Genomic DNA, 19,686 nt, shown 5'->3' with positions numbered 1-19,686 from the left:
TGCAATTTTTAATAACAAAATCATGAGAAATTTAGAAAAAAAAAGTGCAAAGAAGAAATGTAAAAAATGCCTTTTTCAACCAGCTCTAATACTGGCACACGGGTGCCAGCCCCTTGGGTCTCGGGGGCTGGGTTGGAGCAGTCTTCATGGGATTAGAGCAGCATCTATTCTTCATTCTGACAGTCACTTCAGACGCTTTCCTGAACCTCCTCTCACTCAGACTCTTAGGTTGCAAACCTTGCCCACACGAGCTCCTTGGTGAGATTTCTGCTACTTCCTGCCTCCCACTGGGCTATAAATATGGCAAAAAAGGCCGTGCTGAGAGCATTTTGACATGTCCACTTCTGGTCCTAGTCAGAATCAGGAAGCAGAAAGCTGCACAGCTACAAAAGTCATTGTTGCTGATAACATTCTCCAGTCCTTTCCAAACTGCCAGCTACAGTATGTCTTGCAAAAGTCTCCCCACCCCACCCCCCAACCTCCACTCTTGGCTTACGAGCCACCTATCTCTCTGCCTGAAGAGGGGCCAGCTTTAATTTGGGGATCCAAGCGTCCATGCCAGAGCATCCAAGCCTTGCAATGAAACTCAGTGTTTTGCACAAGTTTTCCGGTGGGGCAGCTCTTTGCTGACTTCGCCCCCCGCCCCCCTTCGCTCATGCAAACCCCTCTGGTCCTTTAACACCTGGTGATGCTGCAGATTTTAAGTGTCTTTTATGTGCAATGTTAACAGGCAGGACGGCATGAAAAGAGACAGATGTTTTGGTTAAAAAACAAATCAGTGACCTAACTAGGGATTTGGCTCGGCCTTGCGGCATTACCAGGCCGACCAGGTGCTCCGGGGTACCAGCCTTGTGCTGCTGGGGTAGCTGGCTGAATAAGACCAAAGCGAAATGTAATATGGGGAGTGTACAATGGAGTAATCATTAAATTTACGGTAAAGGTATCGACCCTTCCAACTGTGCCACAGCACTTAATGGGCTTGATCCTTTTCTATGTGAGTGTGTAGACTCCTCCACTCATTCCTGCAGCCACTCTGCATGTGATTTAGCCATGCTTTTCATTCCAACCCAGAGCCCCAAGAGCAATTAAAGACTAAACAGGGTTGACAGATGCTAGTAATGTGCAACCCAGCCATGAAAACATTAATCTAACCAGATGTGTGGGTGAGGGAGAAAGATTCCTGCATCTGTACAATTGTAAAGTTTATGCTCTGAAACGAAGGGCATGAGCGAGGCCCCAGTTCTTTGTGATGGTTGCTGTGAATTCAGGTCAATGTGGACCCACAGCCCATGTGCAGAGAGGAAAAGAAGTTGGAGTCACAATTGTGACAAGCTTAGAAAGAGCTTGTTCCGGAAACCTGTGCATCGGGCAGAAGAATCCAATCCCTTTTCCAGGTACCCTCTTCTCCCACCACAGATCATGAGTAACTTCACTGAAGTCAAAGGGATTTGCTCATCTCTTGAGGAGGGGGCAAGACCCAAGCTGCAGAGTGCTTGCAAAATAATTTCCAGTGCAGCCATGTCGCATCATCTGATTCATATTCTTTGGGCTAGATTCTGATCTCACTTAAACACCAGTGCAAATCAGGAAGCAGACCATCAAAGTCAATGGCGTTAGACTGGTGTAAAACAGGTGTAGATCAGACCTAATTAAAGCCAGCTTTGCCCCGACTCTAGCACTCAGCAGCCAGTTGCTGAACTGCAAACCCAGTTTGCACTGGTGGAATTTACCCTGGTTTCAAGCAGGGGGTAAGTTCCACCAGCGCGGTCCTGCCGCAGCTTTCTCTGTCTACACAGCGGTTCAGACGCACCAATGACTAGAGCGGCGACAAATTACCATGGTAGTCAAAAATCTAAAGATTGTTGGTAACTCCCCCTGCAGTTGATTGTGTATTCATCTCTCATTCTTGTGTTTTATTTTTCTCTGTGTACATTTAAAATGTACCAATTCAAAGGTGGTTTTGGTAACTATGGGGACTGTATAAATATAGCCTGAGAATTAGACTTGTACCACAGAGATGGCATTTCACATAAACATATTCATCATCTCATTCAAGGCGTGTCATTTCTTTGCACTAATTTCCACTTCATTGCCAAGAGCCCCCATAGTTCCCAAAAAAGACATACATCATTTGGAGCGTGGGTGCAGTGGGGGGAGGGGGAACTAAGTGGAAACCACTGCTCCCCCCCCCCCCCCACCAGCCAAAAGACAAATGAGGGCTATTTAGGAAAGGGGAGAAATGCTTGATTAGGTGCCAGCTGAGCAGACCCATAGGTGGCGCCAGTGCTCAGTGGGGCACCGAGAAATGACCTCGTGATCAGAACGGTTCCTTCTGTAATTTGAATCACAGTTTTGTACCAGGGATATTTCCTTCTGAAGTCTTTTTATCGTGTAAATAAGATAGGTTGTTCTATGAGATCTGTGGTTGCTGTACATTGTGGCCCAGGTTCTCCGAACTATCTAAGTGCTTTGAGGGGCCTCATGTGGTATCTTCCGAAGGGTTAACGAGTACGCCCTCACAACACCCACGTGAGGCAGAGTTTTTTTCCATCTCCATTTTGCAGATGGGGACCTGAGGCACAGAGGGAAGAAGGGCCAAATTTTTAAAGGTAATTGGTGCCTAAAGATGCAGATGAGTGCCAAGTGGGATTTTCAAAAGTGCCTAGGCAGCTTAGGCACAGTGCCTGAAACAGAAGGCCAGCTTTTCTCCCTTGTTCCAGTGTAAATCAGAAGTAACTCAACTGAAGCCACTGGCAGAATCAGGCCCATAGATTTGTATTGGGCTAAATTCTCAGCTGGTGTAAACTGGTGTACACTAAAACCCCGATTTTATGACCAGCAGTCCTGCAAACACCCAGCTATATGAGCTATTTTTCTCAATGGGAGGGGAAATAATTACATAATGAAAGTGATGTTGATGAAAAACAAGTCGACATTCCTTCATTTTCCAATGCCTTCAGTGCATCAGACAGCGCTTCGTAGTGGTTTGAAGGACAAGGAAAAAGCAATGCAGTGCACCGTAGCGCAACTCATGTACCAGACCTACTGGAATTTTCAGATGTTCAATGTTATGAACTTCTGGATTTTATGAACTCTTCAGTCCCCAATTAGTTGTGAAATAGGGGCTCTACCATGACGTAGACTTCAATGGAACTGTGTCAATTTACACTATCTGAGGATATGGACCTTTGCATGCTATGTGTTGTGATTTCATTAGGCATATGCTGTAGGTGAAAATTGGCGCTCTAGGTTATATTTGCATATGTACATTTGTTATTGGCTCAGGAATGATCTCGATATTTTTTGGTAACGGGGGTCACTGCCTGGCAAAACCAAACCTCTTCAAGAGAAGTGGGATAAGTGAGCAAACTGAATTTGGAGGGTATCCATTGCATCCGGAGCGCATACAAAGTCACCACTTATCACACTACAGTATTCCACAAGACTGCAGAACATCCTCTCCTCAAAAATGGTGAGACTCATTACTGCTGACATGCCAGCAGGGTCCTCAGAACTGAACTGAGATGTTCACCCACGTCTTCACGGTCCCCCTCTCATGGATTATGTGAGGGAAGAGCACATTTAACAGCTACCTCGGGCTCCTTTTTAAGCTACGGCTTGACAAAGCCCTGGCTGGGATGATTTAGCTGGAGTTGGTCCTGCTTTGAGCAGGGGGTTGGACTAGATACCTCCTGAGGTCCCTTCCAACCCTAATTTTCTATGATTCTATGATTGGTCTTGCCATTTAGATTGCTACAAGCATGTGCTGCCCCAGTGCCCCTGCCATCCTTCCTACCCATGCCCTCTCCCTGGTTAGCTCCACCTACAAGTTTGGGCTGTGTTGATCACTTGGGTGGTGGGTCTACTGTCTTCTACCATCATAATCTCCCACCCCTGGTGGATGGATATTTTTCCCTTACTAGGGTCTGTCCCCTTAACATAGGCTGGCCCATAGCCTCAGCTGGGTACTTCTGCAATATAAATGTTATATAAAATAATAACATTAATAGTCAGGCATGCTACCTTAAGGCAAAACATTGCAGCATGATCTGATTACATGAATACACTGTGGACTGTCCTTTTTATTTCCATCCGCATGAACAGAACTAATTTTTGCTTTTAAAATTGCAGTTGTGGTTGGAAAGCAAAGACATGTTATTTTCGCAATTCAGAAAGAGTTCAGGGGCTCTGCTCCCCTACTAATGAACTAACTAATGAACTAATGAGTTACATCCAGACACGGGGGAGAAGGAAACACCTTGCAGTCCTGTGAGATCCACAGATACAACTCCAAACAGCACAAAGGGTTGCCACGTAAGATGGTGTCATTGCCAAGATTTTACCATTTGGGATTATAAGGCTGATAAAAGTGACAGTTAATAGAGGGAAGAGACCTGCAACAGCAGGCACTTTGGTACTTCTGGCTTCTGTCTGCCTCTACTGACTGCCTAGCTATAAGTTAAAGCACCAGTACCGCTTCCTGAAATAGTGGGGCATGACTCCAGAATCAGTCCTGGCTGATATTCTTTCTTCCACTTCAACTTTTTTACTAGGAGGGTGGTGAAGCACTGGAATGGGTTACCTAGGGAGGTGGTGGAATCCCATCCTTAGAGGTTTTTAAGGTGAGGCTTGACAAAGCCCTGGTTGGGATGATATAGCTGAGGTTAGTCCTGCTTTGAGCAGGGGGTTGGACTAGATGACCTCCTGAGGTCCCTTCCAACTCTAATATTCTATGATTCTATGATTCTAACTGGTTCTGGCATCCAAGGTTGCATGTGAGCTTCTAAATAACTTCCAGTGCCTCTGCTTTCCTAGGGCATGGTTCTCCCCTGCCTCGGACAATGTGGAATCATTTACGTTTGTGTAAGGTAGTTGTAAAATGCTACCAGATCCAAACTCTCCCTTCACTTACGCCAGTGTCACCAGGCTGCACTCATGCTGCGTTCACTCACAGGGGTAAATGACTCCCCATGGTGCAAGGCAGAAGAAAATCAGGCCACCAAATAAACCTGACTTGTTTGTCAAGCACTTTCAGATACCTTGAGTATGAATGGCACTGGATAAAAGAAAATCCCATGATATACTCTCTAACCAAGCTGATCAAACTGATTGTCATTGCTAGTGCCTTCAGCTAGAATTTCTGCAATAGACGGTAGCTAGTAGAACACACACACAAGCAAATATTACGAGCTCGTGCTTTTATTCTCAATAGTAAAATGACCATCAGTGTATATGTAAATTGGATGCAGCCACTGTGTTCCTAGTAGAGCTGAGAAAAAGTTTTTCATAAACCAGTTTTTTCAGTGAAAAACAGCTTTTTGAACAAAACAATTTTGGCAAAAAAAAATTTTTTTGGTTTGTTCAATTTTTTTCACTTTTGTTTCAAACTGATAAATTACATCAGTTAAAAAAACAATGTCCAGTTTATGGGGGAGTTTTGGGGGTGCACCTCCTTTCCCCCCTCTTTTGCCCTGTGAAAAAGGGAGGAAAGGCAGGGAAAGGGGGTGGAATCAAAATGAAACAAAGTTGTTATTTGAAAAGAAACAAAATGAAAATATTCATTGTGTTGCATTGAACAGAAACACTGAAAAATTCTATGAACTTAATTTTTTTCATTTTTTTCCACATTTTTCACAGAAAATACTTATCCTTTTTGACCAGTTCTACTTACAGGGCCCTGGTATCACAAAGATTTGGCACCCTAAAAGTTAACCCAGAATTTTGATTCCATTCAGAAACTATGGAATACAGACATTTCCTAATACTGTATAAAACATGAGGACACCACAACAGACAGCATTCCTATCATCATAAATGGTAAGACGAACAAATGTGAACTGGCAATACGTCTTCCTTAACCAGTACCTCTTTTCATCTGAAGATCTCAAAGCACAATACAAATATTAATCAGTTAAACCTCACAACACCTCCACAGATGGGGAAACCGAAGAACAGAGATGTTAAGGCCCAAATACCATAAAGTACATTTCTTTGCCTTTTCAGAGGACAATGCCTGTTTAGTTCACCTGGGATTATGGGGCAACAGCTAATCTGAAAATCAGGCTCTTTGAGGTGTTTCAAATTGGGAAGCCAAAAATGGAGACATCCAAAATTAGTGGTCACTTTTGAAAATATGGGCCTTAAGTGATTTACCTCCTTGGAGAGTCAATGGTGTATCCAGGAATAGAGCCAAGAAGTCCTGTCTCCCAGTTTCCTGTACTTAGCAGGAGATCTTTCCCTTGGCAAGACAAAGGTAGTTAGTTTAACACTTTCACTTAGGCTAAGACTATCAATTGCTGTATTTCTTGTTATTGTTATGCTTGCAGAGAATGAGAATTACAAACGTATTCTGTTAGTGGTCACCATCATCTCCCCCTACTGGTTATTCTACCCCTACAAATGAGATCTATACAGTATAATAGCTACAGTGTGTTTAAAGAAGAATTGTGCGCAGAAAGGGTATACAGCGAGCTGAATGTGGAGCCAGACACTTTGCAGAGAGTTCTGTTTGGATAGTAAGATTCTTTCTTTAGAATCTATCTTAATGCACCACAGATTGGCGCAGAGATGAAGCAAATTCACGGTGTTTGAAAAGTTTGTGTAAGTGTTTATACTGTGGTGCGCATCACGGTGAAGACTGAGTACCGTCAGATTACACTGCACTGCTGATCAAAATGTCTTCTGGAAAGTTCATATTTTAGATGGGCTCAGGGACAAAGCTGTGAGAAATGTGGCTATTCTTCTGCTGGGATCAGAGCTCTCCTGTGCCTTGGAATCTACAGTGAAAACAGTGTGATTCGAAATACTGTTTGTTTTGTTAACAGTCACACCTGTTACTGCCGGATGGTTTTTTCGTTCCATCCTCCAGAAAAAAAGGTTTGGGGGAGGGAGAAATGAAATCTACCCGAAAGTTGAAAAGAAAAACCAACACAAGTGGCAGGTGGGAAGACCTTGTAGGTGACATTGCAAAAGGAGTTCCCAGAGACAAGTGGAGTCTAGTTACTTTTGCATACAAAAGCAACGAACCAATGCACATCCTCTACCAGAGCAAGTCTGCGAAAGAGCAGCAAGAGAGAGAGACAGGACATAATCGAGAAGTTCAGGACCGTGTCGTGTAGCAGCCCAAACGAACGAAAGCGGAAGGTGCTCACATAGAGTACGTTGGCTGGGTTTGCAGAGAGAACACCAGGTTGCCAAGTTTAGATCTCGGTCAAAATTCCTGCCAACATTTGGGGAGAACTGGTCCCTGTGTTCTGATATCCCACCTGCTACACAAAGGTCTGATCCGGACCCAAAGTTCAGGGAAACAGGCCAGTCTGTTCAGATCCAGTGGTTCTTATTCTAGTTCATCTCTGCAGAACAATTTTTTGGGCTTTTTGGGTCTTTAGATTTTGCATGATGAAAAAGGGAGATTGGAGAGAAAGCTGAGAGCAATCTGTAAATACGTAAGTGAACAAATACATTTAAATTATAAAAGGAACCAGGAGTGCAGCCCCATAAAGAAGGAAGGATCTGGCAAGTTCCCAAGTGGCTTCTTTGAAACCCACAGTGTTGTATTTTGAAATGGACACAAACATTAGCAGAAAGTGGGAGAGCAGACAGGAATGGTTTAATAGACTGTGGAATGGCTATTAAAAAAATAGAAAGGGGAAAAAAGAAAAAGCAGATGGCAGCCCCTTCACAGGAGCCATAAAATTTCATGGTGTATTTTCTATCCATGGTTTCACTGTAATTCAAGCCTGGGGGGCCAACTTTCTCTCGCAGTGGTGATCGAGAGGCCTTGGAGGGCAGAGTTGTAGACGAGCCTTAACAAAGGATGGGCACTTCATAGGCAAACTGACCCAATGTTCTAGTCTCATTTTTCTGCTTGGGACTGGAAATAAAAATTACTTTGTGGAAATACCTAGGAGTCTCCTAACTGCGCCCACTCTGCAACCATGGCAAAGTCCCTGGAAATGAAATAAGAAAAAAAACCAAAGGCTCCTATAACTAGAGAAGGAAAACTCTTTTCAGTGGCTCTGTGTATCTGAGAATAGAATTGCAGGGATAAGCATGACAAGCTGATAAATAAAGGTTCGAAATAGATACACTGTCTACAACGATAGAGCCTGATCCTGTATGCAGAACCCCTTTAACTTTGAGAAGAGTGTGGTGCCTGGAAAATCAGACTCCTGGGAAAGATACACAATAAGGAGCAAGGTTGCATCTCTGTCTTAAACAGAAAACCTCATTACCTAAAACTTCAATCCCTTTCTTTACAATGACCATTCTAAACTGAATGTCCCATTGTGACATCGACTCGGATGTCGATGGAAGTTTGCCTAAGTAAGGGATGAATCACACCTCAGTACGGACTTTCGGATTTGGTCCTTGCTTATTATTAGACTTAGATTGGAATCAAAACCCCAAATCTGAATACAGCTGAAATGTAAGCTCAGTGTGTGAACTTTGTGGCTTGGGCTAGTTTAATTGTCCTCTCAGTATAAGATATTAACAGTTCTGTGCACCAGCAAAATCCATCAGTGGCTCCATCATTTCTGAGCAGATGATATCATGTAACATAGCACTAGACATACATAGCATGCGATATCATGTGTGAAACAAGTACAGGTCAATGTTACTCATGTATCATTCCCCTGCAGTTTGGTATGGCCACCCTTCTATGCTAAGATTCACAAAACAAAGCATCACTGAAATCACAGAGGGAAGAGACCTCTTAGGTTATTTTTGTTCACTTTCTTTGGCCTATGCAAGGTTGTTCAAACTCTCTTTTCCAGTCTATACTGAGTTCACTTTTAATCGAACCCCAACGAATCAAGGACAAATATAAATAAAAACAACTGTGCGCAGCTTTGTTTTAGCCAGATTGGTCCCAGGATATTAGAGACAACTGATCATTTACAGTAAGGACTGGCTGAAAAAAAAAATGGGAATTATTTTCTGCAAAAGCAAAAAATTCATTTCATTTAAAATAATTTTCCATGTTTTCATAAAATTATTCTAAAAAATCATTCTGAATCAATTTGAAACAAAAAAAATTGTTTGATGGAAAATGAATAGAATAGAAATTCAACATTTTCAGGTTGGGTTTCCCCCCCCCCCCCCTCCTTTTTCCACCCAGAAGAGAAAAAAAAGGACAAAAGTGAAAAGGAAAGGAAAGGAAATAAGCCCCCAATTTTTTTATTCAATTCCTTTTAATTCTAGTTAAAACAAAAACAGTGTTTCTACTAGATTTGCACTTTTTTTTGTTTCCAGTTGTGCCAAAAAATTACTGAAGAAATTTTGTCACAAACATTTTCACATAATTCAAAAAGCCATTTTTCATTAAAAAAAACAAAAACCTTTTGACAAAAAAATATTCAACCAGCTCTATGTACAATATTGTTTTTAAAATGTACACATACTCTTTAGTGAGGCTTCAGTTTTTAATGTACCATATTTATTTATTTAGCATTTAGAGGTCCAGTTAGAATTGTGGCCCCATTGTTCCAGGTACTGAACACAGAGTAAAAGAACCATCCCTGCCTCAAAAAAAATCTTACAATCGAAGGCCCTGATTATGCACTTGTTCACATTTGTGCACACGAGTATTTCTGTGGCATTAATGGGACCACTCAGATGGGTGAAGTTAAGTGCATATGCTAGTGTTTGCGGATCAGGGTTTAACTGAAGACAAACTGTAACACTGGACGTAACAAACATTAGGAAGGAACAGTGGAAGGATGTCGATGGCACCGCGTTTAAAAAAACAAGCATAAGTATGTATTTTTTGTGGTGGATCATAACTCCACCCTCCTGTTGAACAGATCTCTGACCTGACGCCTTATCTGAACGCAGCATGTATCTCTCATCACATGCATCTTGTTGCCATGGTTTCTAGTTGCTGATGTGATCAGGAGCTGAAAGAACTTTCTGGGAGATGAACTTTTCTTTTACTCTTTTATTTTGTACATTTTGTTTGGCAGGTAATAGAAGCCAAGTAATAGTTGTGCTAACGCGACTATAATGATAGACATGGAGAGATATGGATGTGAAAATGTCACGCCTGTACGATGGTCAATAGAGAAGCAGCTGCAATGGTGGTGAGTAAAAGGAAGCTGTTCTGTAAATGATGGGGCTGATTTTCAGAAGTGCTGAGCTCCTGACGCTCCCACTGAAATCAGTCGTAGGAGCCCGGCCCAGTACTTCTGGAAAACAGGGCCCAACCTTCCTCTGGTGGCAAGCCAGGCATGAGGCGAAATGATCTATTTTCTCACTGATGCACCATGGGGATTTCCCCTGAGGACTTCCCCTTGTGTCAGTGAGTGAACCCCCACCATTGTTGAAGTACTGGAGACAGGAGACACTAAACAGGCTTAAAGCTCAGGGCATTAATGGACTATTTTTTTCAGTTTCTTTTACAAAGCTCCCCCAGGTTAATATCATTTGAATTGGCAGGGCGAATGGCCTTGAAAGCTCTAACACAGCTGTTTGGAAATTTACTAGGGCTGGTAACAAACACATGAGCTTGATTGTGATTTCCATGGAGGGAGCATTGCACAGTCTGACACTAGGCTATCAGGCACTCTACTGTTTACAGTGGCTTCTCCATATGTACAGGAGTCAGCAGCACAGTTTTTGCTAATGAGCATTTCCTAGGCAAGGTTAAAAAAGGGTCAAGGTTTTAATTATGGACGCCAGGCCTTTGACTGGTCTATTTTGACAAATGAAATAATATTTGCAGAAAGTCAAGGCAGATAATGGAAAAAGTAAATAATACCAGCCGTGTCTCTGTGTGAGACAAAACCCTTTAACATGTGATCTGGAAAAATGCTGTCTCCAGGAACTGGATATCACATCCTACTCCAGTCTCGGGGGTCTGGATTTTGGGGGTAAACACTGCCACTGTCAAGGAATTTTTAGAGATGAGCTGGCGTGTGGTGAATTAATCTAAGACTATCCAACAGTCCAACCAAACAGCTCTATCTTCATGAAACATTAGTAATGTTTCACAACCTTTGCCCAGGCAAAAGTCAGCCAGGCTGTGGAAACTGGTGTTTTACAGAGACTGGAGGTAGGGCTGGTTGAACATTTTCCATCAGAATTTTTTTTTGGTGGAAAATTGGGTTTTTGACAAAATGAAAATTGTCTTGCAAAACGTATCTCCTTTCCTATGCGTTTTCCAATTTTTCATGGAATAATTAATATTTTCCCCCATTTTTTGGCAGCTTTCAACCAAACATTTTGGGTTTACGGTTTTTCAACAAAAAGTTGAAATTCTCTGTTAACAAAAATGAAACCATTTTTATTAGAAATTGCCAGCATAATAAATAAATAAAGAAAGAAAGAAATAGATCATTTCTGACCACTTGTAGTTGGAGACTTCATGGCAACTTTCCCCTGTTGTAGTCCTCAAAATCACAGTAACAATCTTTCAGAGTAAAAGTAGCCTCTTCTTTAAAGCGTTATTCCCCACACAAAACTGGGTAAAATGCCAGAGCTCTATATTTCCAACCCTCTGTCTTTTTAAATCTGGGACTCTGCGCCAAGGTCGGCACAGCTCTGGCTGCGATAACGCTTCCATATTGTGCCATGTCTCCACTGAAACTGCAGACGTGCTAATAAAGATGCCTGGTTAGAGAAGAGCGTGGTCTGCACCTCCACTGAAACTTTGAACCTAGTTTGTAAACGGGTTAGTGGTATGGCTGGGTCTAAATATGTTCTGTGTCCACCCACTTCGCGGCTAACGCTCTGTTAGTAGCCATGGACCTAATTGTGTGTCACCCTTGCCAATGGCCAATGATTGTCTTTCTGTACCTGCTCATAATACTGTCATTTTGCAGGGCGGACATGGCCTCCAAAGTGGGCCCATTCAGCCATTCCTCCTTCCTCCTAGGAGTCTATGCAGTAGGACATCCCAGAATACATTGCTCCCCAGTGTTGCTGATGCCCCTACCTGTGCATTTCCTCCTCTCGAGACATGAACCTGCAACATCCCTGGAAAATGGAATAGTCCACCTGCCACTGCATAAACACAGAGCGCTCAGTGAATTAAAATGGAGGACATCTGAAATGGACAAAGGGAAATGCTTTTTAATGCAAGTATTTCACCAGTGAAACTCCCTTCTGTGCTACATGATTGAAGCAAATAATGCAGCATAATTCTAAAAAGAATTGGGCATTTAGATGAATAACTGGCATAAGGACTATCAGTCCTCTTGTTTCAGGGCATAAAACGATCGCCAGCTGGGATCAGACACAACTCATTAGAGTTTAGAGTCACAACGTTAGGTGGAATCCAGCATCCGTAATTGTGGGAGCATAGCAGATGAAATAACCATTGGGCTCCTCCAATGAGTCCATCCTATGTCCACACTTCACAGTGGTTGCACGCGTGGTTTCTTTAGCTACAGGTGAGATGTATCTTCAGGTATCCTACGCACCTGCCAGTGAAGCAAACTGGATCCAGGTGAGCTACATCATTTTCACCCCATTGCTACCTACAAACTGGTACATGTTTATGAGACTGAGAAGTATTCCACCCTTCATTACAAGGGAACATTCCCATTTGTGTCAATGTGTAGATAGGGCTAGTTTTATATGGCGTCAAACTGCAGGCTTTTCTGGGCTATTCTGCCTCTCTACAGCACACTGCTAAGAGAACAGTAGGGTCTGTTCTCAGTGAGCTCAGATGAGTCAAAGTTTTCATGCTCAGGTGGGCAACGCATCTCTTCTTTCCTGAACAGGTGGCCTGAGCTTTGGTTGGGAGTATCATTAAGATGCAGCTATTTCATGTAGTTATATGGACTTACACAGTAACCTCCAGGCTGTTACATGAGTAAACTATGCAGTTACACATTACGTCGTAACATTTCAGCACCTATTAGGAACAAAAGTGCTTTTGTGAACACGCCGGTTACTGAATAACCGCAGACGTCCCCATAAAAAGCAGTAAGCAGTTTTAAGCTGTAGTTTTTTACGTTCTGATTTATACAAGAGGCAGGATCCCAGTTTGTTTTTTCTTCCCTCTGTGCCCCCTCTTTGCTCCCCCCATCAGTAATCCCCCATTTCCTCCTTTCACAGCAGTGCTGTGCTGTACAGGACCTGCTGGGCTCAATACAGGGATAATTGGGTGAAATTCTCTGGCTTGTGCAAGGCAGGAGGGCAGACTACCTAACAGTCCCTTTGGCCCTTAGAATCTGTGGATCTCTGAACCTGTATATCTGACTGGATTGACCACGGGCCTGATTTTCAGAAGTGCTGAGCGCTGTCTAGCGTCAATTCCAACTGGAGTCAATGGGAGTTACAGGTGCATGGGTCCTCTGAAAATCAGAGCTGTATAAACTGTGTGCATCCCCCGCTTGAATGCCTGATTACAACCAGTGCGCATTCACCCTCCTTCAGTTCACCCCATCTAATGGCTTGCACTAGCAATGTCCCTTCTGCTGGGTGACCTCGATCAAGTCACTTCTGTAAGAGAATAAAGAGTTAAAAGCTGGTCAGGCCTAAATTACAGGGAACGGGGTCAAGGCACGGGCAAACCTTGTTTCTGTTAATTGGTGTGAATTTTAGTTAGCGTCTGTTATCTCTCTTCTTCTCCTCCCTTCCTGGCCAGCTGCACAGGGGATGAGTCTATCGCCATTCCTGTGCAAGGCCTTTTGGTGGGAAGAAAGCGTTATCTTCCTTCTCCCCCTGGCATGCCTTTACTTCAAAGAATGTTAGTGTAAAATGTATAGGTTTTAAGGTGACGTGCCTGCCCTCTGTATGGTAATCCTGTACACAACAAACAGGGGCGGGTATCATTACATTCATTATGTAGTTGTTAATATTCATTTTATAGGTGTCAATGTAACCAAATAAGGGTCTAGGGGGAGTTGCTGGAAATGTATACATTTACATACTGTTATGGATAAAAGAATTGTAAAGTAACCCCCTCGTTGCTCACTTGCGGCATCGAGGTGGAACAAGCAGGCAATAAAGGGTTCTGTCTCTCCAATCCACCCCCGGGACAACCTGTTTGATTATTTCTAACAACTTCACCTCTCTTCGCCTCGGTTTTCCCATCTGTAAAATGGGTGTGATGATACAGCCCTCCTTTCTAAAGTGCTTTGAGATCTACTGATGAAAAGTGCTATGGGAAAGCTTTGTATTAATTAATTAGCATTATTATTTGCCAGAATCAGAATTCTTCTGGTCAGCAACCTTGAGGTCAAACCTGAGCCTTAGCCCAGGCGTCTCATTCTACATATACCCAGTGAGAGCACGTGACAAGTTGCTTGTTCCAGGAATGAGGTGGGAATGTGCACAACTCTTTAGCCCTGTTTTTCTGACCTCAGCCAGCTGTTATCACACTCTGCAGATCGGTATTCCAGGAGGCTCAGTGTGGCTTCTCTATTTGTCATAAGTTCCTTTCTCATTTGCCTGCAAAGCGACGGGACTGGAGCCTATGTCATTGTGAGGACCAGACCTCAGCCTCTGACTTACGCTGCCCAACCAGCCCGCTCAAGGGGGTGAGGACATTACACATCCACAGTCTGAGAGGCCATTCATATTCCTCTGCCCTGTTCCTTTCCACTCTGTAGGGCTCACCAGTCGCGTGGGCTCCAAGCCTCTGGCTTTGTCTGCCCTGCTGTCACTAGTCACAGCTATCGCCAGTTCAGCTCCACCAGTGTTAGCAATGGTGGATGGGCTAGCATGGACACTGCCCTGGTGGCCACCTGCACGGTAGCCACCTGTTTGTGCTGATCTGCCCTGAGCAGGGCAAGATGCCTCATCAGTTTAAATGCCAGAGGTAGACTGCCCCAGCACCTCCACCGATGCCAGTCCCAGGAGAGCTGCAAGAGCGGGAGTGATGGTAGGATATTTTCAGTACAAGTTCTAGTGCAGATGCAGCCCCTGTGTCTCACACTGAGTGGGCGGAGGAACGTGGCAGCCTTTCCAGTGGTTCCTAGAAATGTGGCTCGGTGTTTGGTGTTATCTGTGCTTGGACTACAGCAGCCTGGAGAAACCTTATATTAATCCGGACATTAGACACAGCTCCCTCCTCTTCCCCCCAGCCTGATTTCTCTGTCTCACTCCACCACACCTCTTTGATTTAGGCTACCCCCCTTTCTCCCTTCCTTCTAGCCCTCACACTTTCCTCCACGGTTACCTCTGCATGATGAGCTATGGGTGCGTTTCCCCTGCTTGCGTACGCATACTCATGCTATAAATGGCAGTGTAGCCACAGCAGCATGGGTAGCAGCTGAGCCATGCCGAGTATCTGCCCCCCAATTTCAAGGGGATTTGTACTCAGCACAGTTCAGCTACATCTCCGCTGTTGCTGCCAGTGCTAGCGCAGCTACATTGCTATTTATACTCACCCTTGCTTGGGGAGAGCTAGTACGAGTGTGTGTACGCAAGCCGGGGAATCACACCCCTGCTTCATAGTGTGGATGTGCCCCCATCTGACACATTCCCCCTCCCGTGGCACTGGGAACCCAAAAGCTACCGCCTTCAGCTGAGAAACAGAACAGGAACCTCACCGGGCTAGTTTGCTAGTCCAAGCAGCGGAAAGTGCCACCGTCAACAGTGCAAAGTAACTGAGATGCGGGCACTGATCTCAGATGTAATCACCTGAGATGTTAGGAGTGATTCAGGTCTGAGATTTTTATTTTATAAATCGACAGGGCCAGATCTTGCTCTTGACTGAATGTTCGTGGTTCCCCATGACTTCTACTTGTGTCACATGGATTGAATTCGATGGACATTGGCATTTTCCCGACTGTTGCGCTAGGCGCTGTACAAATACAGTTCTTGCACCAAGAGCTTAAAGGCTAAATAGACAAGACAGACAGATGGTGGGAGGGAAAGCAGAGGCACAGAGAAAAAGAGTGGTTAGCCCCCGGTCACACGGGTGGTGCGTGGTAGAGCCAGAAATAGAACCCAGCTCTCCTGACTCCCAGTCTAGTGCATTAGCCACTGGATATTGCACTGAAAAGCCCACTTCTGACTCTACTTGAGCCATCTATAGGCCCATCTAGACTACACTGACTCAGTGAGGCCAACAGACACACACATATACTTTGCTTCAGGTGAATCATTCTAAGTCAGCGTCCGGATAGCATGGGCTGGCCATTACAGAACAGCTATTGCAACTTTTTGTGATGCATTCCACTTAGTTTACAAGAAAAATAACACCACTTTGGTCCCTGGAGATTACATCCCAGATTGGGTCCCTAGAATAAATGAGTGAAACATTCCATTCTCCAACGCTGCAATCTCACACCTCTAAACAGCAACAAAAACTCCAAGGGTTTGATGGAAACAATGGAGTTAAATCTCTTGGTGTTTGAGGAATTTCCCAACATGCACTAAATTAACTTTCTGGCCACAGTGAACGGAGTGGCATTAAACAGCCTTCCAAGCACACGAAAACAGTCTGAGATTAACATTTACCTGGGAGTTATTGCTCCAGGATCGAGATAAATTTTTTATTTGAACAGCCACAAGCCAAGTTTAGGGTACCTCTGCTAAAAGTGTCTGTGTTTCCTTTGGTGAAATATAATGAAACAGGAATTCTGGAGTTGACAGCAACATCACAAGTGAAAGGTATTTAAAATGAAAGAAGAATTTATTATCTACCAAAAAAACCCCTGCAAAAACCCAACATTGAACCGTATATCTTCATCTTTCTTGTCTGCACATTGTGGCTTTCATTTTACTCTCTTTGGGTCAAATCCTGAAAGCCTTCCTCAAGCAAAACCATCATTGAAATCAAATACGAAAAAAAAATCCATTAGTGTGTTTTCAAATTTACATACCTTAGAAATACTAACTGCTAGACAGATACTGTTATAAACTGATATTAGAGAGACATGTTTGTCCCTCTAAGAGATAGCCAGACAGATACATAGAACTGCATGGGGATAGATAGATGTGTGTGAAAACGAGATAGAGAGATACTGAAATTGCTCCGTCTGAATCAGGAGTGATTAAAAACTGAGTTAGAACATCAGGCGTTAGCCCTTTTTAATTTCCTAGCTAATGGGAGTCTAAACATTTAACTAGATAGCCAGCGAATTCCCTTAAACCCACGAAGCACTTCTCCAGAAGACTTCAGCTCATTAAAGCCACTCAGCAGATAACCTGAGTTTGTTTTTAAAAAGGCAAAGCCATCTGTCCGTAAGGATTTCTCACGCTTCGTATGCCAGCCCTGGCCAGGGAAATACAACATTAACTACACCAAAAGAAATTGTTGAATGAATAAATTATAAAGGCCTTCAGGGTATCTGTCTGGGGTATTATTTTACACACTCATGCAGAGTAGGTTAAAGGAGCATGTTCTGTCATTATTCCACTCTGTTCTGTCTGGAAAGACTCGGCATCTGTATGAAAGTGAGACTATGGACACAAACTGTCATCCAAATAGGCATTGTTAAAGTCATCTCATTTCATTTTTACTGGAACTCTCTTTAAAAAGCCAGTGGTGAGTAAATTAAGTGCAGTGAGTGATTAGTAGCAGTGGCAAGGTACTATGCAAGCTTTCAATGTCGACTTCAATCTGGACTTGCAGCTTCCCCTGCTGCTGCAGTCCTGTACCCCCAACACAGGGCCTATCACTGCACGTTAATCCTCTCCTGCTATTCCAATTCAGGACTCACACAGCTTTGCTAATGCACCCAATCCTGAGCTGTGACATTCCTTTATTGTTCCATTTTCAGCCTTCCACGTGGCTCTGCCAATACACCCCAGTCCTAACCTATTGCATACCAGCTATCTCAATCCTGAAAGACAGAGCTCCCTGCCAACATGCTAGTTGTTGTTGCACTTGTAGAGCATTTTACTGACAAGGATTTCAAAGAGTTTTGCAAATATTAAACAACTAATCACCACACTTCTCATCCCAATTTTTCACATGTGGAAACAGAGACACAGAGTTGATAGGTGACTTGTCCAATACTGTACAGAAAGCCTAGAGTAGAACTGTCTGGGAATACAACCCAAATCACCTGCTTACCGGTTCTTCGTCATGCAATTCATTCCTGATCAAAACCAGCACAGGCCAATCCAGTTTGGCAGTTTGCTTAAACAACTTTTCAATCATGCTGAACTGTAGTGTTTTTATGATGTTCAAAAGTGGAGAAAGTTACCACGTTAGTCACCAAGCACGAGCAGGATCTGAATACTCGCCTTACAATGAGCTATGGATGGACCGAACGGTAAAAATTTACAAAATCTCAAACGTTTAGATGCTTACCCAAACTTTAACTATTGTGGAGAGACCTAAATTCTACCGCTGAGCAGACAGTTGAAATCTTGGCTCCATAAAAGTTATTTAGAATGTTGCCAGTAGAGTCAGGATTTCATTCAAGGTCCTTAGGAGTTGGTGTTGCCTTTGGGATTATAAACCACACTTGGTAGCAGAAAATTACCAAAGTTTTGGCCCTTCTCTAAAAAAAATAAAAGCCCATATGGGACAAACTCTACCCTCAAATATGCACACTTGGAGTTTCACGCATAGGAAAGGAAAGCTGGTTTCTATGCTTCAAGCACAAGGGTGGAAATCTGAATATTAGACCTTAGAGCTAATTCAGAGTCGGTGTAATAAAGTGCAGCTCCACTGGCAGCAATGGGGTTGCACCCAATTGCACCTGGTTTGAGCCATGACCCTTACTGTGTGCCACAGGGCATGTCACTTGCCTTTAGGGAGATAATACCTCCCCTCCGTCCCAGGATGAATTCACAAACTCATCGGGGACAAGGTCTGTATCTCACTATGAGCAGGATTTTCAAACTGGGATAGGAACCGGGCAACCAGATCCCGCTTTATGTGCACACCCAGTGCCTTGTATAACGAGGCCCCAATTTCATTCTTGGCCTCTGATACTACTATAAGGCATTCAATAAATAGCAGTAATAATTAATGTTTGTACGTTGGGTGGATCTCTTCCGACCTGGTAGGAGTTCAACGTGTCACTAAGCATCCGAGGGTGGAATTTGACAACAAATGCCATTTTTTGAGATGTCAGTGACTGAGGAAACAGACCATGGTGTAACAATAGTCCCCCCACCCCATTCTGCCTCCGCTCATTGCTATAGCTTTTCCTATGTACCCCACGTGCCTAGGTCACAGATATTCATTGAACACCTTGCGAGCTAAATGGTGCCTGTAGGCCCAGCTCTGAGCAACGGGTGCCATGCAACCTGCACTGTCCAGAGCAGCTCAGGAGGTGGTGTGGCTCAGGAATACCCTTTAGAAACCCCAGTCTCCCCTCGTTCCATGAGTTAGTATTTTTTGATGGTATACTACCAGAAGCAAAGCTGTACAGTGTCCCACTATGGCTGAGCTTGTGTGGCTGGCACATGGCAGATCAGGGGGTGAAGGGGTTCAGCAATCACTCCCCACCCAACTTATTCCCCTGGGCGGACATGTGGTTCAGACCACAGTCCAGCCCTGAGTTTTCAGTACAAATCACAAGGACTCTACTTGGAGGCAAGGAGGTCATAGCCCCATTTTGCTGTAATGGCCACAGCCACGTTGTACTGGCCAACTGTAAGATGGTCTCTGCTGGTCCTCCAAACAGCTCACCTGGCCCATTAGCGCTCTGAGCTCAAATCCTTGGCCTTATGTTCCCCTCCTGACTCCCATGTACTGTGATTTAGTTTCAGCTGGGAAGAAGGGGTCTTTCTCCACCCACGTTGGCGTCACGTGTCGTTTTATATTTT

Source organism: Emydura macquarii, unplaced genomic scaffold (genome assembly GCF_026122565.2).
Source record: "Emydura macquarii macquarii isolate MOO-44397 ecotype Brisbane River unplaced genomic scaffold, CSIRO-AGI_Emac_v2 contig_1230, whole genome shotgun sequence".
NCBI classification, from domain to species: domain Eukaryota; kingdom Metazoa; phylum Chordata; order Testudines; family Chelidae; genus Emydura; species Emydura macquarii.
The sequence above is the reverse complement of the archived record's forward strand: the minus strand, read 5'-3'. Positions refer to the sequence as shown.